Here is a 24917-nt window from a genome sequence, read left to right as displayed (position 1 = left end):
TCCTCTCGGTCATGTCATTCATTGGGGAAGAGACATGCCAGTTCAACCAATTGTAAACTGAGGAGGTTCAACCTTGGCGGCAAACAATTCAAGTGACTTGTTTTCCGATTGGGATACTTTTTCTTGTATACATCCCAATGCAAATCCGAGGTGATAGGCATACTTTTCAAGCGAGATTTGGCTCCAACACCAACATCATATGTCACATCCCTAGCTTCTAGCAATGTACTAGGCTAGCTTCATGTGTGCATCATGTTTAACTTTGAAATAAACTTTAAAATGGGGATTGCCTAAACCCTAGCATCAAAGGAATTCACTAGGTTCAACCAAAATATTTTCAGTAAACCCAAATGGCCTTCAAAAGTGTTCACCATTTTTGGAAAATGCTGGAAACAGTAACCAGAGGTGATGCACATTTTTCCACGACATTTTGGATTTTTGAACTAACACATATCGTATTTGAGTTGGAGCAAATATATGTTATAAATATTATTAATGCTTCAATAATCCTGATATCTTGTGAGGGGCTCTAGAATATTCCTTTAAGTCACCGCAAAAATCATCAGAATAAACAAAAATGGTTTAGTGCTTGAACTAAATCAAAACAGATTGAAATAAATAGAAAACAGGAAATAAAGGAAAAGGAAAAAAGAACAGAGACTCGCCTGGACCCTTACCTACCTGGCGCCACCAACCGGCCCAACTCCTATATGGCCCAGTGTTGTGCAGCCCAGCTGCCAGTCCTCCTCCTCCTTGGGACAGAGGGACGTCGGGCGTGTGCCCCCCGTGTGCGGCCATGCGCCCTGGCCACCTCCTGCTTCCTGCCACCTCTCGCTTTGGATGCCACGCACCCCCCTGAACCTCTCCTCTCTCTCGTGGCGATTTCCCTCTCTGTCCCTCTCTCATGCGACCATCCGCGAGCGCCCGAGAATGCCGATGAGCTCCACCGCGGCCATCGTGCACCCCTTGCCTCCCCGACGCTTCCAGAAGAACGGCCGCAACTTCCTCTTCCTCGTCGCTGAGCCACGCAAGACGAGGATCACCATGCCGTCGTCTTCGATCTCGTCACCATCGCATCTCCTCGCCGGACTTCGTCGGTCGATTCGCCGTCTCCGAGCCTTCCCGAGCCCACTGATATGCTCTGCGTGTCCACTGTGAGCTCCTCCATCGACTACCCCTCTTCCCCGGCCTCTCCACGCTCCCTAGCTGCGGCTCCACCTCCGGCCGAAGCTCTGCTCCGCCATGGCCGCAGCCCGCGCGCTCCCTGTGCCCTGATCGTTGCCCCCGTGCAACAGATGTGCTTAAGAGCGCCTCCCGTCGTTGCTGCCCTGCTCAGATTCCTCGCCCATGAGCCCTAGCCGCAACGACGCACCTCACCAAGCCCCGCTGCCTCTAAAGCTCGTCGCCGGCCACTTTCCGGCCACCACGAGACCACCCATCACCACCACTAGAAGGGCCACAATGCCAGGAACCCATAGAGCCCTCCCGCGCACCAAACCATTGCCGGAGTAGTGATTACGGCGTGCCTCCGTCGTCGGCTGTGGTCGTCGCCGGCCGTGCTCCAGCGAGTGTCGACGTGGCCGTCATTAGGCACTAATCCCCGCCAGCTGGACCACCCCTAGACACTAACAGCGGGCCCCATCACCTGTTAAACCCAGTTAGCGCTGGATTTTACCGGGTTCGTCTAGTGTGTCACTGACCAGTGGGCCCCACTGGTCAGGTTTGACCCTGGACCGGGTCTGTTGACCTGGTGACATTAGCATGACACACTGATGATGCAGTAAATAATTTATGTATTTAAAATAATTTAGAAATTCCATGAAATACCCAAAACTTCAAAAATTCATAGAAATTAATCTACAACTCAGAATGAAATAATTTATATATGAAAAATGATCAGAAAATCCAATCTATCCACCTGTACCATTTTCATGCATGTTAGAACAACTTATGACTACTGTTTAGGACAATTCAATTAAATGGCATTTAAGAAATCACATATGGAGTTTGAATTTGAACCTAGGGTTCAAACCAACTCCATTTAACTTGTTGCTAGTTGCATTAGCTCAAAACATAGAATATGGACATGTCATGATCATGCATCATATTGTTGCATTGCATTTGATTGTGTTTCCTTCTCTGTTGCCAGTAATTGTCCCCTCTCAGTAGACGGGTTCTGACGATGAGTTCGATGAAACCGATGAAGAGCTATGCTATCTTCAGAAGTGCCAGGCAAGCAAAAACCCCTTGTTCATTCCGATACAATCCCACTCTCTCGCTCCTGCTCTCTTTTACTGCATTAGGACAACACCGATTCAATTGTTACATGTTGCGGTAGTTGAACCCCTTTCCTCTGCATGACCTGTCATTTCCACAGTAAATAGATGAAACCCACTAGCATGAGTAGGAGTTATTTGAGCCCTGATGTGCCTACTCATTCATGCTTGTTGTCATGCCTGCTACTGCTTAGAGTTGAGTCAGGTCTGATTCATCGGGGATGAATTAGAGGTGTGTGAACATGTCCTACTATGTGTGAGCTAAGTGTGTGAACACGATTTGGTAAAGGTAGCGGTGAGAGGCCATGTAGGAGTACATGGTGGGTTGTCTCATTGAAACCATCCTCAGGAACTGAGTTCTGTGTTTGAACAGTTACTACCACACATTAGGCTCCGGGCACTCCAAGCTCTCTCGACTTATTAATCAACTCGATCTCTGTCCAGGAGTTGCAACTAGTTTATGGTGTTTGTAGGTAGTGCTAGTAGTCTACCAAGTGGCACCCGGTACAGGTGGGCTTGGGACAGACTAGGCGCAGTGGCACATGTACCAAGTGGCACCCAGATGGTGGACTAGGGAACCCTGCTCACATCGTTTGGGGCCGTGAGCGACACCCCGGCCGGATCTCCTTGCAGATGGAACCTGAATAGGCGATAAACCTGGACTAGAGACATGTGTGGTTAGTCAGGTTGTGGCCGACACCCTCGCCAGGCTTCCGCTTGAAGGTTGTCGAGATACATGACGTGTACATGGCGGTAAGTGGCGAGAGCATGTGTGAAGAAGTACACCCCTGCAGGGTTAATATGATCTATTCGAATAGCCACATCCGCGGTAAAGGACCTCTGGGTTACCTATACAGTTCATAGACAAGTGAAAGTGGATACTCTAAAATACGCAAGATAAGCATGAGTGCTATGGATGGCGTTCTCGTAGGGAGACGGGAGCAGATCCATGGTGGTGTATTGATATGGTGAATATGTGTACTCATGTGCGCCACCTCAAAAGAGTTACTTGCAGTCGTAGTTCAGGATAGCCATGGAGTCAAAGCTGGCTTGCTGCAGTTAAACTCCACCACCGCCCTTGTTGATAATGATGCATATGTAGTTAGTTATGATGTAAGTCTTGCTGGGTACATTTTTACTCACGTTTGCTTAATTTATGTTTTTGCAGAGAGACTTCAGTCTCACTAGTAGTTCCACGTGGACTTCGACCTTTAGCTTGTTACCTCAGCTACGATCTTGTGCCCTCAGCAGGATCTGGTAGATAGTCAGGCTTCTCAGCCTTTTCATTTGTAGATGTCTGTACTCAGACATGTTAAGCTTCTGCATGTGCTTTGACTTGTATGCTCTAAATGCTGGGTCATGAGACCCATGTTTGTAATACCTCGCTCCTCAGAGCCTATTGAATAAATACTTTGAGTCATAGAGTTATGTTGTGATGCCATGTTGTATTTGCACATATCGAGCATATTGTGTGTATGATTTGAAATGCTTGGTATGTGTGGGATCCGACAACCTAGTTGTTTATTCTTGGTAGCCTCTCTTATGGGGAAATGTCTCCTAGTGCTTCCACTGAGCCATGGTAGCTTGCTACTGCTCCGGAACACTTAGGCTGGCCGGCATGTGTCCTTCTTCATTCGAGTGTCTGCCCCTACGAGGAAATGTCATGCGGTGTCTACCAGAGTCCTGTTAGCCTGCTACATCCGAGATTCTCCGGAGTCCTCCTAGCCCACCTGCTACAGCCTGGATTCACTCGCTGATGACCGGCACGTTCGTTGTTGGGTCATGTATGCCTGTTCTTGTAAGTTAGTGCCACTTTGGGTTTATGACTAGTCATGTCGGCCCGGGTTCTTTGTCATATGGATGCTAGCGACACTATCATATACGTGAGCCAAAAGGCGCAAACGGTCCTGGGCCAAGTAAGGTGACACCCGTGGGAATACCGTGCATGAGGCCGCAAAGTGATATGATGTGTTACATGCTAGATCGATGTGACTTAGGATCAGGGTCCTAACATCATACCTTCCTATTAACTTAACATCAACATTGGTGTCCATCCACTTTAAGACATGACTCACTTTTGAGACAACCTCCTCATAGCTAGGGCTTGTATCAAAAAACCATTGGTTGCTCACCCGTGTCGGCATTGTTACTCAAGAATGCCTCCTTGTCCATGTAATGAACATTAACAAGTCTCCCCATCTAAAAACAATATGAATTCATTTAAGGCATTAATGACAATTGTTGGTTATCCAAAAACAATCCAATATATCCAAATCATATCAATACTACATTATTGATGATGTCCAAATAAGTGTCATTAATTAACATACACTAAGAAAAGTTTACCCTAAATACTAACTAACCCTAAACCCCAATCTTTCTACTCAACAACCAAACATTCCTACTTCACACTATGCATACCCCTTTACCATCACATTTAAACAAGACATTCATACTAAAATTAGGGGAAAAGCATGGAACTAGGGTTCCTCCAAGATGTAAAAAATCTAGCAAAATAACAAGATTTAACCCAAAAAAGGGATGATTCGAGGAAGATGCTTTGCAAGTTGGATATCATTACATTGTACCATTACATAATAGATGGGGATACACACAAAGGCATACAAATGCCACATGAATACAACAAACATCATACATAAGAGAAGCATCTGACTATGGATGAACACAAACGGAAAACACAAACGACATCCACCCTACTAGCCTAGGCTGTCGACCAGGAACCTATCCCTTGATCGAAGGAGAAGCAGAAGAAGAACTCCCAAATAAGTAAACATCACTCTCACGTCATGACATCGCATTACCTGCACTTGCAACTGTTGTTGTAGTAATCTATGAGCCACGAGGACTCAGCAATCCCGTTACCATGGGTATCAAGACTAGCAAAGCTTAATGGGTATGCAATGGATAAGTGGTGAGGTTGCAGCAAGCGACTAAGCATTGTATGGTGGCTAACTTACGAGTACAAGAGTGAGAAGAGTGACTACACATAACGGTCGCAAACTAGTAATGATCAATAAGTGACCCTAAAATACTGACGAGAAAACATAACCCCACTGTGTTCTCTTCTCGACCTCACTCTAAAAGAGACGATCACGGTTAGGCTCGTGGTCAGTGTATTTTATTTCGGATCTGGTGTCAAGTTATCTACTATTAAAAATTCCCATCTACCACATAACCGTGGGCACGGCTCTCGAAAGTTTAAACCCTGCAGGGGTGTCCCAACTTAACCCATGATAAGCTTTCACGATCCACGGAGACAATCCTCCATCTCGGAACACCCTGATCAAGCTCAGGATCCGGTGCACAAGACATTTCGACAATGGTAAAACAAAACCAGCAAGACCTCCCAACGTGCCGACACCCTGTTAGTAGCCGCTCGTATCTCGTCTAAGGCCACGACGGATGAGCAAAGCTTACGGTTGGCTGAGACCCAAGTTGCCAAGGGGGCGCCGCAAGGTGCTCTGTTTTGGACTAACACTCATAAGGAGCAGTGGCCCGGGTTGTTGTTAAGTACCCTCGGGGTTTGAAAAGTCACTATGAAAGTTTTAATTGTTATTAGGCAAATGGTAAAACCATAGTTGGGCCTTGCTGGAAGAGTTTTATTCAAAGCAAACTGTCAAGGGGGGCCCATAAACCCCGACCATGTTAGGAACGCAAAATCAAGGAACATAACACCGGTATGACGGAAACTAGGGTGGCAAGAGTGGAACAAAACACCAAGCAAAAGGCTAAGCCTTCCACCCTTTACCAAGTATATAGATGCATTAATTAAATAAGAGATATTTTGATATCCCATAATATCCATGTCCCAACATGGAATAACCTCCACTGCTCCTGCAACTAGCAACGCTATAAGAGGGGCTGAGCAAAGCGGTAACATAGCCAAACAACGGTTTGCTGGGAGGGTGAAAAGGTTAGATACTGTTTCGTGGCAACCGGGGAGGCTTGATAACGAGTGGTAGATGACGCGACATAGTGATAGCATTGAGACAACTAGCAAAGCAAAGATAGTAGTGGTATCTAGGGTAACGGTCATCTTTCCTGAAATCCTGCTAGGAAGAAGACCGAATCCATGGAGTAGTCGAACCAACATAGTCGAACGAATCCTCACAATCGCAACGTAACCGGGACTATCGAGAGGAATCATAACCGGAAAGAAGCAAACAAGATGGTATACAACCAACCATAAACATGGCATGATGCACAATCAAGTATGATGCATGTCCAGTTTAATGAGGCATGGCATGGCAAAGTGCAACAAACAATACTACAAGTTAAGTGGAGCTCAATATGCCACGAGTTGCATATTGACAAAATCCCACCTTCATGTTATTTAGTTCTCTCTCATTTATGTACAAGACAAGATTAAATGTTGGTTAACATGGCAGGAGGTGAAGCATAATTAATCTAACTATTTAGGCAAGTTTAAATGAGGCCGGAAACGTCAAACAACAATTCCGAAAAATCCCCATGTGCATATTTTGGATTTGGTCATGTTCTGCCTAAACCATATTTTAGAGTTGTTAAACAGCAAATGTAAGTGTATCATGTTAATCTATGCATTTTTCAAGACAAGTTGCATATAAAGTTTATTCAATTTGGAGCTACGGTTATTTAGTTATGAAATAAACCCTTTAGCAAGTCATTTATGAAAATTAATTCAAACAGCAAGTTTAAACATTTTAACATGGATGAAAGTTGTAAATTATTAAACTAGATGAAATTCTAAGCATTTTACATATAGAAATCATTTTAATCCGATGCACGGTTAATTAGTTATTGCATGCATGAACATGAGTTTTTTTTTTGTAAAACTGTCGTTCCTGGGTTAATATCTAAATTCGTTCTGCGGAAAAAACATGAATCAGGCCGAATCTGCTGGCCCAACAGAGAGAGGGGCTGTGATGACCCACAAATATAGGGGATCTATCATAGTCCTTTCGATAAGTAAGAGTGTCGAACCCAACAAGGAGCAAAAGGAAATGACAAGCGGTTTTCAGCAAGGTATTCTCTGCAAGCACTGAAATTATCGGTAATAGATAGTTTTTTGATAAGGTAATTCATAACGGGTAAGAAGTAACAAAAGTAGCTAAGGTGCAGCAAGGTGGCCCAATCCTTTTTGTAGCAAAGGACTCCCAGGACACATGGGAATTATTGTCAAGCTAGTTTTCATCATGCTCATATGATTCACGTTCGTTACTTTGATAATTTGATATGTGGGTGGACCGATGCATGGGTTCTTCCCTTCCTTGGACAAGCCTCCCACTTATGATTAACCCCTCTCGCAAGCATCCGCAACTACAAAAGAAGAATTAAGGTAAACCTAACCATAGCATGAAACATATGGATCCAAATCAGCCCCTTACGAAGCAACGCATAAACTAGGGTTTAAGCTTCTTCACTCTAGCAACCCAGCATCTAGTTATTACATCCCAATGCCTTCCCCTAGGCCAAAATCATGCTAAAGTGTCATGTAGTTGATGTTCACATAACACCACTAGAGGAGAGACAACATACATCTCATCAAAATATCGAACGATACCAAATTCACATGATTACTTATAACGAGACTTCTCCCATGTCCTCGGGAACAAACATAACTACTCACAAAGCATATTCATGTTCAAAAGCACAAGAGTATTAATAAGCATTAAGGATCTGAACATATGATCTTCCACCGAATAAACCAACTAGCATCAACTACAACGAGTAATCAACACTACTAGCAACCCACATGTGCCAATCTGAGGTTTTGGGACAAGGATCGGATACAAGTGATGAACTAGGGTTTGAGAGGAGATGGTGTTGGTGAAGATGTTGATGGAGATTGACCCCCTCTCCATGAGAGGATTGATGATGATGACATGCGATGTTTTCCCCCTCCCATAGGGATGTTTCCCCGGCAGAACAGCTCCGCTGGAGCCCTAGATTGGTCCTGCCCAGGTTCCGCCTCGAGACAGCGACGCTTCGTCCCGAAAGCTTCTCTTTGATTTTTTTTCCACTGCAAAAGACACCATATAGCAGAAGATGGGCGTTGGGGCCCTACCAGGGGGCCCATGAGGTAGGGGCGCCCTCCACCCTCTTGGCTGACTGGTGGCCCCCCTCTGGTGCTTTCTTCTCCCAATATTTTTTTATTTCTTCCAAAACCGATCTCCGTGAAGGTTCAGGACTTTTGGAGTTGTGCAGAATAGGTCTCTAATTTTTCTCCTTTTCCAGTCCAGAATTCCAGCTGCCGGCATTCTCCCTCTTCATGTAAACCTTATAAAATAAGAGAGAAAAGGCATAAGTATTGTGATATAACATGTAATAACAACCCACAATGCATTAAATATCAGTATAAAAAGCATGATGCAAAATGGACGTATCAACTCCCCCAAGCTTAGACCTTGCTTGTCCTCAAGCAGAAGCCGATATCAAAAAATATGTCCACAAGTTTAGAGATAGAGGTGTCGATAAAATAAAATACGGACATGAGGGCATCATGATCATCTTTAGAATAGCAATATATATTGTCATATGATTTCTTATGCTAAAGTAACAATTTATTCACATGGTAAAGTACGAATCAGAAACTTCATTGAAAACTAACAAACTATGATCTCAGTCATTGAAGCAATTGCAATTTATCATAACATCAGAAAGAGTCAATATAAGAGCTTTTCAGCAAGTCCACATACTCAACTATTATTTAATCTTTCACAATTGCTAAGACCCACGCGATACTTATGGGTACAAAGTTTCAATCGGACACAGAGAAAGATAGGGGCTTATAGTTTCGCCTCCCAACCTTTTACCTGAAGGGTAATGTCAACAAAAATACTTTATGAAAACCTACATCCAAGTGGATATATATATATGTGTGTGTGTATATATATATATATATATATATATATATATATATATATATATATATATATATATCCGGATCTCTCCAACACTTAGTGCTTTCCAAAGGATAAAGTGTAAAAAGGAAAGGTGATTATCACCATGACTCTTGTATGAGGGTAGAGGGTAAAAATAAAAGATAGGCCCTTCGCAGAGGGACGCAGAGGTTGTCATGTGCTTTTATGGTTGGATTCACAAAATCTTAATGCAAAAGAATGTCACTTTATATTGCTGATTGTGATAAGGACCTTTATTATGCAGTCCGTCGCTTTTATTTCTTCCATATCACAAGTTCGTATAAAACTTATTTTCTTCATACTAATAAATCATGCATATTTAGAGAGCAATTTTATTGCTTGCACCGATGACAACTTACTTGAAGGTTCTTACTCAATCGATAGGTAGGTATGGTGGACTCTCATGGCAAAACTGGGTTTAGGGATGTTTAGAACCACAAGTAGTATCTCTACTTGGTGCAAAGAATTTGGCTAGCATGAGGGGGAAAGGAAAGCTCAACATGTTGGATGATCCATGACAATATAACTTCTTCGGATATAAGAAAACATAACCCATTACATTGTCTTCCTTGTCCAACATCAACTTTTTAGCATGTCATATTTTAATGAGTGCTCACAATCAAAAAAGATGTCCAAGATAGTATATTTATATGTGAAAACCTCTCCCTCTTTATTACTTCCTATTAATTGCAACAATGACCAAAACTATGTTTGTCAACTCTCAACAACTTTTATTCATCCTACTCTTTATATGTGAAGTCGTTACTTTCCATAAGATCAATATGATCTTTTTATTTCTTTTTATTTCTTTCTTTAATTCCCTCAAGATCATAGCAAGGTAGCAAAGCCCTCAACTCAAAACTACTCTTTATTATATATAACACAGAGACTCAATTACATAGATAGAGATAAACAAAACTCAAAGCTAGATCATACTAAAACTTTATTCTACTAGATCAAGATATAACCAAAAGAATCTAACTAAGAAAAACGGTAAGGATAGAACTGTGATGGTGATACGATACAGGGGCACCTCCCCCAAGCTTGGCAGTTGCCAAGGGGAGTGCCCACACCCATTTATTTATGTCTCTTTCTTCGGGGGTGGTGATGATGGGGTTCTTGATGATGTAGTGCCACACATCGAGCGTAGGAGATGCTCCAACTTGCGGATAATGCCATTGAGTACGGTGATGTGCTCTTGAACCCGAATATTTTCACGAGTGAGATACTTGTTTTGCACATGAATTATCACTGGTGCAGAGACCTGCTATACAAACGGTTTTTAACCCCTTTCCACGACGGCGTTTGGAACCATCGCCAAGTGAGTGTGGGCGATAGGGGGGATCCTTCCCACACGACCCAGAAACCGTCGGGGATAGGCCCTCCTGGCACACGGGCTGGGGGAAAATGAGCTCATGTGTGGTCTGGAGGGGCATCAAAACCCAATTGTTTTTGTTCATATGTAGATCCCAGATACGTCTCCAACGTATCTATAATTTTTATTGTTCCATGCTATTATTACCCATTTTGGATGTTTATGGGCTTCACTTTACACTTTTATATCATTTTTGGGACTAACCTACGAACCGGAGGCCCAACCCGAATTGCTATTTTTTTGCCTATCTCAGTGTTTCGAAGAAAAGGAATATCAAACGGAGTCCAAACGGAATGACACCTTCGGGAGCGATCTTTTTGGAACAAACGCAATCCAGGAGACTTGGAGTGGATGTCAAGAAGCAGCTGAAGCGGCCTCGAGGCAGGAGGGCGCGCCCTAGGGGGTAGGCGCGCCCCCCACCCTCGTGGGCCCCTCGAGGCTCCCCTGACCTACCTCCTTCGCCTATATATACCTTCATACCCTGAAAACATCTAGGAGCACCACGAACAACTATTTCCACCGCCGCAACCTTCTGTATCCGCGAGATCCCATCTTGGAGCCTTCGCCGGTGCTCCGTCGGAGGGGGAATCGACCACGGAGGGCTTCTACATCAACACCATAGACTCTCCATGAGTTCTAAGTAGTTTACCACAGACCTTCGGGTCCATAGTTATTAGCTAGATGGCTTATTCTCTCTCTTTGAATCTCAATACAAAGTTCTCCTTGATCTTCTTTGAGATCTATCCGATGTAACTCTTTTTGTGGTGTGTTTGTCGAGATCCGATGAATTGTGGGTTTATGATCAAGTTTATCTATGAGAAATATTTGAATCTCCTCTGAATTATTTTATGTATGATTGGTTACCTTTGCAAGGTTCTTTGAATTATCAGTTTGGTTTGGCCTACTAGATTGATCTTTCTTGCAATGGGAGAAGTGCTTAGCTTTGGGTTCAATCTTGCGGTGTCCTTTCCCAGTGACAGTAGGGGCAGCAAGGCACGTACTGTATTGTTTCCATCGAGGATAAAAAGATGGGGTTTATATCATATTGCATGAGTTTATCCCTTACATCATGTCATCTTTCTTAATGTGTTACTCTATTCTTATGAACTTAATACTCTAGATGCAGGCAGGAGTCGGTCGATATGTGGAGTAATAGTAGTAGATGAAGAATCGTTTCGATCTACTTGTCACGGACGTGATGCCTATATACATGATCATGCCTAGATATTCTCATAACTATGCACTTTTCTATCAATTGCTCGACAATAATTTGTTCACCCACCGTAATACTTATGCTATCTTGAGAGAAGCCACTAGTGAAACCTATGGCCCCTGAGTCTATCTTTTATCATATAAGTTTCCCATCTATCTTTTATTTGCATCTTTACTTTCAATTTATATCATAAAAATACCAAAAATATTTATCTTATCTTATTATCTCTATCAGAACTCACTTTTGCAAGTTACCGTGAAGGGATTGACAACCCCTTTATCGCGTTGGCTACAAGGTTCTTGTTTGTTTGTGTAGGTACGAGGGACTTCTATGGAGCCTGCTACTGGATTGATACCTTGGTTCTCAAAAACTGAGGGAAATACTTACACTACTTTGCTGCATCACCCTTTCCTCTTCAAGGGAAAACCAATGCAATGCTCAAGAGGTAGCAAGAAGGATTTCTGGCACCGTTGCCAGCGAGGTCTTCGCTCAAGTCAAGACATACCAAGTACCCATCACAAACTCATCTCCCTTGCATTACATTATTTGCCATTTGCCTCTCGTTTTCCTCTCCCCCACTTCACCCTTGCCGTTTTATTCGCCCTCTCTTTTCCGTTCGCCTCTCTTTTTCGCTTGCCTCTTGTGTGCTTGTGTGTTGGATTGCTTGTCACGATGGCTCAAGATAATACTAAATTGTGTGACTTTTCCAATACCAATAATAATGATTTCCTTAGCACTCCAATTTCTCCTCTTAATGATGCTGAATCTTGTGAAATCAATGCTCCTTTGTTGAATCTTGTTATGAAAGATCAATTCTCTGGCCTTCCTAGTGAAGATGCCGCTACTCATCTAAACAATTTTGTTGAATTGTGTGATATGCAAAAGAAGAAAGACACGGATAATGATATTGTTAAATTGAAGTTATTTCCGTTTTCGCTTAGAGATCGTGCTAAAACTTGGTTTTTGTCTTTGCCTAAAAATAGTATTGATTCATGGAATAAGTGAAAAGATGCTTTTATCTCTAAGTATTTTCCTCCCGCTAAGATCATCTCTCTTAGAAACGATATTATGAATTTTAAGCAACTAGATCATGAGCATGTTGCACAATCTTGGGAAAGAACAAAATTAATGATCCGCAATTGCCCTACACATGGTTTCAATTTATGGATGATCATACAAAAAATTTATGTCGGATTGAATTTTGCTTCTAGAAATCTTTTAGATTCGGCCACGGGAGGCACTTTTATGTAAATCACTTTAGGAGAAGCTACTAAACTCCTAGATAATATTATGGTTAATTATTCTCAATGGCACACTGAAAGATCTACTAGTAAAAAATTGCATGCGATAGAAGAGAATAATGTTTTGAGTGGAAAGATGGATGAACTTATGAAATTGTTTGCTACTAAGAGTGCTCCTATTGATCCTAATGATATGCCTTTGTCTACTTTGATTGAGAATAATAATGAATCTATGTATGTGAATTTTGTTGGTAGGAATAATTTTGGTAACAATGCTTATAGAGGAAACTTTAATTCTAGGCCGTTTCCTAGTAATTCTTCTAATAATTATGGTAATTACTACAACAATTCTTATGGAAATTTTAATAAGATGCCCTCTAATTTTGAGAATAGTGTTAAAGAATTTATGATCTCTCAAAAGAATTTCAATGCTTTGCTTGAAGAAAAATTGCTTAAAGTTGATGAATTGGCTAGGAACATTGATAGACTTTCTCTTGATGTTGATTCTTTGAAACTTCGATCTATTCCACCTAAGCATGATATCAATGAGTATCTCAAAGCCATGAGAATTTCCATTGATGAGTGCAAAGAAAGAACTGCTAGGATGCGTGCTAAGAAAGATTGCTTTGTGAAAGCGTGTTCTTCTAGCTTCCATGATAATAATGATGAAGATCTAAAAGTGATTGATGTGTCTCCTATTAAATCTTTGTTTTTCAATATGAATCTTGATAATGATGGGACTGGAGATGAGTCAACTTTAGTTAAAAGGCGTCCCAATGATTCGGAATTTTTAGATCTTGATGCAAAAATTGGTAAAAGTGGGATTGGAGAGATCAAAACTTTACATAGCAATGAACTCACTATTTTGGATTACAAGGAATTTAATTATTCTAATTGTTATTTAATATATTGTATTTCCTTGTTGCAATCCGTGTTTTCTCCTCATGCTTATAGTCAAAATAAAGCTTTTACCAAACATATCGTCGATGCTTTGATGCAATCTTATCAGGAAAAATTTGAGTTGGAAGTTTCTATCCCTAGAAAACTTTATGATGAGTGGGAACCTACTATTAAAATTAAAATTAAAGATCATGAATGCTATGCTTTGTGTGATTTGGGTGCTAGTGTTTCTACGATTCCAAAAACTTTATGTGATGTGCTAGGTTTCCATGATTTTGATGATTGCTCTTTAAACTTGCACCTTGCGGATTCCACTATTAAGAAACCTATGAGAAAGATTAATGATGTTCTTATTGTTGCAAATAGGAATAATGTGCCCGTAGATTTCATTGTTCTTGATATAGATTGCAATCTTTCATGTCCTATTATTCTTGGTAGACCTTTCCTTAGAACGACTGGTGCAATTATTGATATGAAGGAAGGAAATATTAGATTCCAATTTCCATTAAGGAAAGCCATGGAACACTTTCCTAGAAATAAAATCAAATTACCTTATGAATCTATTATGCGAGCCACTTATGAGTTGAATACCAAAGATGGCAATACTAGATTTATTCTCGCTTTTATGCCTAGCTAGGGGCGTTAAACGATAGCGCTTGTTGGGAGGCAACCCAATTTTATTTTTGTTCCTTGCTTTTTGCTTCTTTTTAGTTATAAATAATTCATCTAGCATCTGTTTAGATGTGGTTTTATGTTTTAATTAGTGTTTGTGCCAAGTAGAACCTATAGGATCATCTTGGGTGATAGTTAATTTGATTCTCCTGAAAAACAGAAACTTTTGCACGCACGAGAATAAATCTAATAAATCACAAAAACGTGATTTTTAGTTGATTCTTTTTGCAATAGATCAGTAGACAAATTTATTAGGACTTCCTATTTTGGTAGGATTTTTAGAGTTCCATGAGTATTCGAAAGTTACAGATTGCTACAGACTGTTCTGTTTTTGACAGATTCTGTTTTTCGTGTGTTGTTTGCTTATTTTGATGCATCTATGGCTAGTATCGGGGGGTATAAACCATAGATAAGTTGGAATACAGTAGGTTTAATACCAATATAAATAAATAATGAGTTCATTACAGTAACTTTTGTGGTGGTTTTTCTTTCTTGCACTAACGGAGCTCATGAGATTTCCTGTTGAGTTTTGTGTTGTGAAGTTTTCAAGTTTTGGGTAAAGATTTGATGGACTATGAAATAAGGAGTGTCAAGAGCCTAAGATTGGGTATTCCCATGGCACCCCAAGATAATCCAAGGACAACGAAAAGCCTAAGCTTGGGGTGCCCCGGAAGGCATCCCCTCTTTCGTCTTCGTCTATCGGTAACTTTACTTGGAGCTATATTTTTTTCGCCACATGATATGTGTTTTGCTTGGAGCGTCTTGTATGATATGAGTCTTTGCCTTTTATTTTACCACAATCATCCTTTCTGTACACACCTTTTGGGACAGACAGACATGATTCGGAATTTATTAGAATACTCTCTGTGCTTCACTTGTATCTTTTGAGCTAGCTAGTTTTTGCTCTAGTGCTTCACTTATATCTTTTAGAGCACGACAGTGGCTTAATTTTGTAGAAATTATTGATCTCTCATTCTTCACTTATATTATTTTGAGAGTCTTTTATAACAGCATGGTATTTTCTATGGTTATAAAATTGGTCCTAGAATGATGGACATCCAAGTTGGGTATAATAAAAACTATCATAGAAAGTGAATTGGATGCTATGAGAAATTTGATACTTGATAATTGTTTTGAGATATGAGGATGGTGATATTAGAGTCATGCTAGTTGGGTACTTGTGAATTTAAGGAATACATGTGTTGAAGTTTGTGATTCTCGTAGCATGCATGTATGGTGAACCGTTGTGTGATGAAGTTGGAGCATGATTTATTTATCGATTGTGTTCCTTATGAGTGGCGGTCGGGGACGAGCGATAGTCTTTTCCTACCAATATATGCCCCTAGGAGCATGCGCGTAATACTTTGTTTTGATGACTTGTAATTTTTGCAATAAGTATATGAGTTCTTTATGACAAATGTTGAGTCCATGGATTATACGCACTCTCACCATTCCACCATTGCTAGCCTCTCTTGTGCCGCGCAACTTTGGCCGGTACCATATACCTTCCTCAAAACAGCCAACATACCTACCTATTATGGCATTTCCATAGCCATTCCGAGATATATTGACGTGCAACTTTCCACCGTTCCATTTATTTTTACACACTCCATCATTGTCATATTGCTTTTGCATGATCATGTAGTTGACATCGTATTTGTGGCTAGGCCACCTTCATAATTTTTCATACATGTCACTCTTGATTCATTGCATATCCCAGTACACCGCCGGAGGCATTCATATAGAGTCATATTTTGTTCTAAGTATTGAGTTTTAAATCAATAAAAGTGTGATGATCTTCATTATTAGCGCATTGTTCCAAGTGAGGAAAGGATGATGGAGGCTATGATTCCCCCACAAGTCGGGATGAGACTTCGGACTTTATAAAAAAAGAGGCCAAAGAAGCCCAAATAAAAAAAGAGGCCAAAGAAGCCCACCAAAATAAAAAAAGAGAGAAAAAGAGAGAAGGGACAATGTTACTATCCTTTTTCCACACTTGTGCTTCAAAGTAGCACCATGATCTTCATGATAGAGAGTCTCCTATATTGTCACTTTCATATACTAGTGGGAATTTTTCATTATAGAACTTGGCTTGTATATTCCAATGATGGGCTTCCTCAAAATGCCCTAGGTCTTCATGAGCAAGCAAGTTGGATGCACACCCACTTAGTTTCTTTTGTTGAGCTTTCATACATTTATAGCTCTAGTGCATCCGTTGCATGACAATCCCTACTCACTCACATTGATATCTTTTAATGGGCATCTCCATAGCCAGTTGATACGCCTAGTTGATGTGAGACTATCTTCTCCTTTTTTGTCTTCTCCACAACCACCATTTTATTCCACATATAGTGCTATGTCCATGGCTCACGCTCATGTATTGCATGAAGATTGAAAAAGTTTGAAAATACTAAAGTATGAAACAATTGCTTGGCTTGTCATCGGGGTTGTGCATGATTAAATACTTTGTGTGATGAAGATAGAGCATAGCTAGACTATATGATTTTGTAGGGATAACTTTCTTTAGCCATGATATTTTGAGAAGACATGATTGCTTAGTTAGTATGCTTGAAGTATTATTGATTTCATGTCAATATGAAATTTTGTCTTGAATCATTTGGATCTGAACATTCATGCCACAATAAAGAAAATTACATTGAGAATTATGCTAGGTAGCATTCCACATCAAAAATTCTGTTTTTATCATTTACCTACTCGAGGATGAGCAAGAATTAGCTTGGGGATGCTTGATAGGTCTCCAACGTATCTATAATTTTTGATTGTTCCATGCTATTATATTACTCGTTTTGGATGTTTATGGGCTTAACTTTACACTTTATATCATTTTTGGGACTCACCTACTAACCGGAGGCCCAACCCAAATTGTTGTTTTTTTTGCCTATTTTAGTGTTTCGAAGAAAAGGAATATCAAACGGAGTCCAAACGGAATGAAACCTTCGGGAGCGATCTTTTTGGAACAAACGCAATCTAGGAGACTTGGAGTGGACGTCAAGAAGCAGCCGAGGTGGCCACGAGGCGGGAGGGAGTGCCCTAGGGGGGTAGGCGCGCCCCCCACCCTCATGGGGCCCTCGAGGCTCCCCTGACCTACCTCCTTCGCCTATATATACCTCCATACCTTGAAAACATCTGAGAGAACCACGAAAAACTATTTCCACCGCCGCAACCTTCTGTATCTGCGAGATCCCATCTTGGAGCCTTCACCGGCGCTCCACCGGAGGGGGAATCGACCATGGAGGGCTTCTACATCAACACCATAGCCTCTCCGATGAGTTGTGAGTAGTTTACCATAGACCTACGGGTCCATAGTTATTAGCTAGATGACTTCTTCTCTCTCTTTGAATCTCAATACAAAGTTCTCCTCGATCTTCTTGGAGATCTATTCGATGTAACTCTTTTTGCGGTGTGTTTGTCGAGATCCGATGAATTGTGGGTTTATGATCAAGTTTATCTATGAGAAATATTTGAATCTCCTCTGAATTATTTTATGTATGATTGGTTATCTTTGCAAGTCTCTTCGAATTATTAGTTTGGTTTGGCCTACTAGATTGATCTTTCTTGCCATGGGAGAAGTGCTTAGATTTGGGTTCAATCTTGCGGTGTCCTTTCCCAGTGCCAGCAGGGGCAGCAAGTCACGTATTGTATTGTTGCCATCGAGGATAAAAAATTGGGGTTTATATCATATTGCATGAGTTTATCCCTCTACAGCATGTCATCTTTCTTAATCGTTACTCTGTTCTTATGAACTTAATACTCTACATGCAGGCTGGAGTTGGTCAATGTGTGGAGTAATAGTAGTAGATGCAGAATCATTTCGATCTACTTGTCACGGACGTGATGCCTATATACATGATCATGCCTAGATATTCTCATAACTATGCACTTTTCTATCAATTGCTCGACAGTAATTTATTCACCCACCGTAATACTTATGTTATCTTGAGAAGCCACTAGTGAAACCTATGGCCCCCGGGTCTATCTTTTATCATATAAGTTTCACATCTATCTTTTATTTGCATCTTTACTTTTCAATCTATATCATAAAAATACCAAAAATATTTATCTTATCTTATTATCTCTATCAGATCTCACTTTCGTAAGTTACTGTGAAGGGATTGACAACCCCTTTATCGCGTTGGTTGCGAGGTTCTTGTTTGTTTGTGTAGGTACGAGGGACTTCTGTGGAGCCTCCTACTGGATTGATACCTTGGTTCTCAAAAACTGAGGGAATTACTTATGCTACTTTGTTGCATCACCCTTTCCTCTTCAAGGGAAAACCAACGCAGTGCTCAAGAGGTAGCAATCCCACACGGTGAATCCCAGAAAAACATTTCCGTTCATAAGTATATCACACATAGTTTTTTGTGTGGAAACGTTTGTGCAAGGTGGCCTAACGCAAACAGTTCTCTGCCGGAAGCCTCGTGTGATTGTTTATTGGTTGAACAGTCCTACTTTCTAGAAACTTTGCTGTTGTGTGAGTTCATCGCCACGGTGTTGTCTGAGTAACCGTCTGCGATAGAAAACCCCAATAAGCAGGGTAATTAGCCTATTATTGATAATCCATGTACTAATCAAATTGGTATTTCTTATAAAAACACACCAGATATTTCATATATGTATAACAGCAACTAGGATTTCATAATTGAATTACATCAGATAGCTTCAGCACTCAGTTCTGCCATTACACAACAGCACCAAGTTTCACATGCAACATCAAAAACCTATGGAAAGTAGCATCATACATGGTAAATAGACAGATGAATCTCATCTGGGAAACTGCTGAAGCGGAAGGCAAATATTGAGCCTTCAGTGAGGTTGAATGTCCTTGCAACTTTAGGCCAGTGGCTATGGATAATTGCCCGCCGAACCTTCGTCCTCTTCAGCAAGACTTCAGTATTGTACCGTGGGTGTTGAATGAATACCTCCCTCACCTCTTGACCATGCAGGTGGTTTGAGAGGTAATCATCGGTGAACTGCTTTGAAAAGTACTGAAAACAAAGATATGCATAAATTGCTGCTATAAATTTTGAAATGGCACAAGGGGTAAAAATAAGGTAAAAGAGTTAGTACCATACTATAGTTGACAGATGTCTTCTTCATTGTGCAAACAAAGATCTTGCTGTTATTCGTCACAAGTTTCTTCATCCTAGCAATCTTTTTGAGTTTCTTAACTTGACTAATATTCATGGACATCTCATTTCCCCATATGCAAAATGGGTCGAACAGTGGGTCTAACCCTCTAACAGCAGGACCTACATGTGCCACACCAAATTGTAAGAAACCTAAATATTAGAACGATTCCGGCAACTACACAATAATGTGCTATTAGCCAAAGGACCATGCTTGAACAAACCTCGATGGTAAACCGTAGTGTCTCCCATTGTTTCCCTGCAACACACATAAGGAAGATCTTGATCAGGTTAACTGAGAGTTGTCATACTATCAGTAGAATATGTATTAGTACAGCTAATTTCGATCTATTTCACATGCGTAACAATACAAAATTGTACCCACAACAAATGAAAATCAAATTGCAGAACTGAACCAAACAGTTAAATGGCCAACAGGCCAAATGAACCAAAACAGTTAACCGAGCACGGCATCGCAAAATAGAAACATGTACTAGAAGATAAGACTGTTAACAAAACAAAGAATGCTTGAGAACACTACTAAAAAATGTAGCAATTCTTGGACCAAAGTGTTAACTTAACATTACATTTCAGAGGACCAAACTACAAACTGAACATCAGATTGCATATTAACATTACAGAGGACAAATCACTCGAAGGCATTGGCGGTGGCCTCGAGAAAACAACACGAACTATATTTTAAAGTAGACAACCACGTGGCGGTGTCGACGGTGTCCTCGAAGACGAGGTGCTCCTCCAAGATCTGGCGGTCAACATGCATGGCAGCCATAGCGACCTCGTGCGTGCGTGCGGTCGCAATTTGCTCCTCCGCTGCCTGATGCTACTAAGCTCCACATTATACTGCGTGCAAAATGGTTGTGGGCGGCGCTTAATTAGAGGATGGGGACAATGATTTTTGTGAAAGGTGTCGCTTCGTCAGTCGGGGCAAGTGGGGCGGGAAAGGAGGAGGATCGTGTGGGTGGGGTGTGGATTACCTGACCATATCAACGAGGCCATGCAGCTAGAAGAAGGGTCCGCGACGAGGAGGCTGCGCAGCAAGAAGAAGGGTCGCTGGCGAGGAGGCGGCGCTGCGAGAAGAAGGTTCAGCCGCGAGGAGGCAGCGCTGCAAGAAGAAGGGTCACCGGCGAGGAGGCGGCGCTGCAAGAAGAAGGGTCGCCGGCGAGGAGGCGGCACTGCAAGAAGAAGGGTCGCCGATGAGGAGGCGGCGCTGCAAGAAGAAGGGTCGCATGCGAGGAGGCGGCGCTGCAAGAAGAAGGGTCTCCGGCGAGGAGGCTGAGCTGCCTGTAAGTACCAATGAAGGTTTGAACTTGGAAAGCAAGGAGAAACAGTGGAAATGTGGCTTTTGGTGGGAGGGAGGGGGCGGGGAGATAGATATTTCCGTGGTGGCAATAAAATTCTGCTCGGTGCCGCGAGAAACTGGCGCGCAAGTGTGGTTCAAACGGGGGCGGTGGACTATAGACGATGAATCTTCCTGCGTAAGCCAGACAAGACGGTGCGCCAAGATATTTTATATCGCATCCCACACGGTTCTTTCTAGTAAACTGTTTGTGGTATACCTGATTTTTTCATTATGTTTTGATAGAGAAAATGGTGTTACCGGGGGAAAGGATGGTGTTTGAATTGCTAGAACATTTATGTACAGTAAACATGCTACTAAATGAGTGTCGTGTTTAAATTTAGAATTATTCTGGGTTCGTTTGGCATTTTTATGGATTAATTGAGTTTCTCGACATTTAATGTGCATAATTCAAATTTGAACTACAAGCACATGCTCCAGTGCACCAAAGTTTGTTGAAAAATCACATGTGTGTCTTTGGGTGAATTTATAGGTCCCGTGCAAGAAATGGGAATGAAATTTAAACATCTGGGCATCGTGTGATGAGGACATCAATACCATTGTTACACCCACAGCCCCTACTGCTACATATATTGGACCAATTACTAGAGCTCGCGCACGCCAATTAAATTATCAGGTACTTTCGTTTCTTGGTAATGATTCTAATGTTCATGAGAATATGATGCTCCCTAAACTGGATACATTTGTTTTGCTTACAAATGAAGGGCCTAGCTTGGAGAAGGATGAACATTGGAGCAAGAACAAGCATGGAGATGATGGCATGCGCAAGGGGAACAAGAACGGAGTTACAAGTGATGATTTCAGGACTTTGAAGCCACCATAATGGGTGCATGAAGCCTTGGACGAAATATACAAGATGCCACTTCATAAATTTCGTTCCGAGGCTATTCTAGGTGCTGTGTCACCTTATTATTGGGCCAGGCCCATGTAATTTCGAATTACATAAGTATAGGCTATTTTTAGAGTCCGTATGTGTGGGGAAACAAGAGATAGGGTTGATTTCAGACCCCTCCCCCAAGGGCCACAAAATTTCCCCCTTTTCCTCCATATATACAGCCCTTAGGGCACCGTTTAGACTCTGGGTTTTGTTTAGATTAAAACTTCGCCATAGCTGCAACTTCGCGTGCTTCGTTTGTGTTCAATGACCAGACAAAGGCGTCACAGAACCCCACCTTCATTAATAAATCTTTCCTCTGTTATTCGCAATATCCAGATTGCAATCTTAGTTTCTTGCTTGTTCTTCGTTTGCTTGCAGGAAATATACCTTCGTGGTCAGGTTGATCGTGCTCCGGCGTGGTCAATAACCTCTCGGAGTTGGTTTAGCGATTTCTAAGGCGCGATGTCCTCGCACGTTCGTAGTTGGATCGTCAAAGTCGACTTCCACCAAAACAATAGCCACCATCTCATTGAAAGACGGGACACCTTTGAATCTATCAAGTGGTATCAGTTTTTCAGGTTGCTCGGTGAGATTTTACAGTTTTTCGTAGTTTAGATTGAGTCTTTTCTTCATACCTATAGTCCACGAAAAAGCCAAAACAAATAGGGTTAGTTTATCCTATCCGAACCAATCTGAGCCTTTGCATAATCTCTTCTGTATTTGCTTTGTTGAATTTGCGGTTGCATCATCGTGTCAAGTTGCTGGTCTTAGCGTCTAGTTTCCCTTAGAGTTTCGAGTTCTGTTCACAAGTTGTCACACCGCCGCCGCACCATCATCATCGCTCCTGCCATCTACTACCACCGCTGATCCGCCACCGCTCTGGATCCATATACATATACCACCACCAATCCGTATCCATATACCACCACCGATCCGTATCCATATACCACCACCGCTACCATATACCACCCCCGCTGCCATATCCTACCACCATATATCCACCACCAATCCGAGTGACTTTCATATTAGGTTTGTTTTCGAGATCCGAGTAGGTTTCGGAAAAAAAGAAGATTTTTTGTCGCACTTTTTCGTCGTCGCTGCCCTGATTTCCGAAAAAAATAGTCAAAAAAATTTCATGCCTATCCTGTTAGTTTGACCTGGGAAGAGTTTTGACACACTCGCCATTATAGTGATTTTTCCCAAAAAAAATGAGGAGCGCAAAAAAAAGAGGAGCGTAGAAAAAAATAGAGCGAACGAAAATTCCAGAGTGTGCTTTTCCCTTGTTTACGTGCAGCGTCGTGATTTTGTTAGTGTTCTAGGCTCGCGTCTCTAGCACGGTCTAGCCTAGGACCAGCACTGTACCGTTGTTGAGCGTTTATTCAACTTTGCATATCTGAATTGATTATTGTTGACCCTTTTGCTACCATATTATAAGCCTTCCCAGCTCCGCATACATCTACGTCGTGCATTTGAATCTCCCTGGTAATCGCTCTATCCAAGCTTTGAGAGTCTTGACTACAACGGTTGCCAATCTCCGCCTGCTACTGGGTAAGAACTGGTAAGAATTTAAGATTCGCTTGAAGGATTTGTGACACACCACCATCACCACCATCTCCTAGTAGTCTATAGGATCATATTATTTTGTGTTTCTATTGCTACTAACCATGCCAGGATCACAAGTCGAGGAGATTGACTGGGAGAACTTAATGAACAAGCAGCTTCACGATAAGTTTCAGCAAATGATGACTGAACAGGTGCAAGATGTGCTAAACAATTTTGAAGAGGCCATGGAGAAGATCACTGGCCTTGAGAAGACATTCGAAACAAAGCTCGATAACAGATGTAATGAACTGCTTGCACGTCTTCCACCACCGGCTGCACCTGCCGCACCTCTGCAACAACAACAACTACTACTACTACTACTACCTCCACGTCGCGAAACAGCCCTCCACCAAGCAAGCCGTGTCCTTCTTCAGCCTGGCCAAACTGTTGGTGCTGATGTTGATACTTCGGTAGCTCCTGCTATTGGTGCGGAGGATGATTATGCGGGAGATTACGAGGATGAAGTTGATCAAAATCAGAACTACATGCAACCACCAGCACCACAACCACCAGGTCGTCCACATGCAAATAATCACAATGGTAGGGCTCTCCCTCAAGTACGAGATCATGACCATCTTCCTAAACTGAAATTGAATATTCCACCATTTGAGGGTAGATATGTTCCTGATATATATCTTACTTGGGAGTTAGAAACTGAACAACGATTTACATGTTTACAATATCCTGAGGAGAGACGTGTTCCTGCTGCTGTTTGTGCTTTCACTAGCTTTGCATGTGTTTGGTGGTATGAACATTGTAGATTATATCCTATTCCAGCTACTTGGGCTGCTTTGAAAACTGTTATGCGTACTCGTTGGGTTCCACCATATTATCAATGTGAATTAGTTCAAAAATTGCAGCGTTTAAGACAAGGAAAAAATTCTGTAGAAGAATATTATTAGGAATTACAAACTGGCATGATTAGATGTGGTATTGTTGAGGAGAATGAAGCTATGCTTGCAAGTTTTATGGGTGGATTAAATAGAGAGATTCAGACCATTCTAGAGTATCAGGAGTATACTAATATCACTCGTTTATTCCATCTTGCTTGTAAAGCTGAACGTGAAGTGCAGGATCGACAGGCATTGGCGCGAACTAACTTTTCTGCAGGTCGACCTTCATCATGGACACCGCGTGCATCTTCTACTTCCACTACACCAGCACCTCCATCAGGTGCCACCTACAGCCATGATACAAGAAAGCAGGCACAACCACCCCTATCTGCCAAGAGCGCACCTGCCGGGCCTGCACAGAGCTCTTCTTCTTCCATGGCATCAATAGGGCACATAAGTGATATTATTTGTCGTCGTTGT

This window comes from Triticum dicoccoides, chromosome 3B (genome assembly GCF_002162155.2).
Source record: "Triticum dicoccoides isolate Atlit2015 ecotype Zavitan chromosome 3B, WEW_v2.0, whole genome shotgun sequence".
Classification (NCBI taxonomy): Eukaryota; Viridiplantae; Streptophyta; class Magnoliopsida; order Poales; family Poaceae; genus Triticum; species Triticum dicoccoides.
This window is presented reverse-complemented; position numbering follows the sequence as displayed.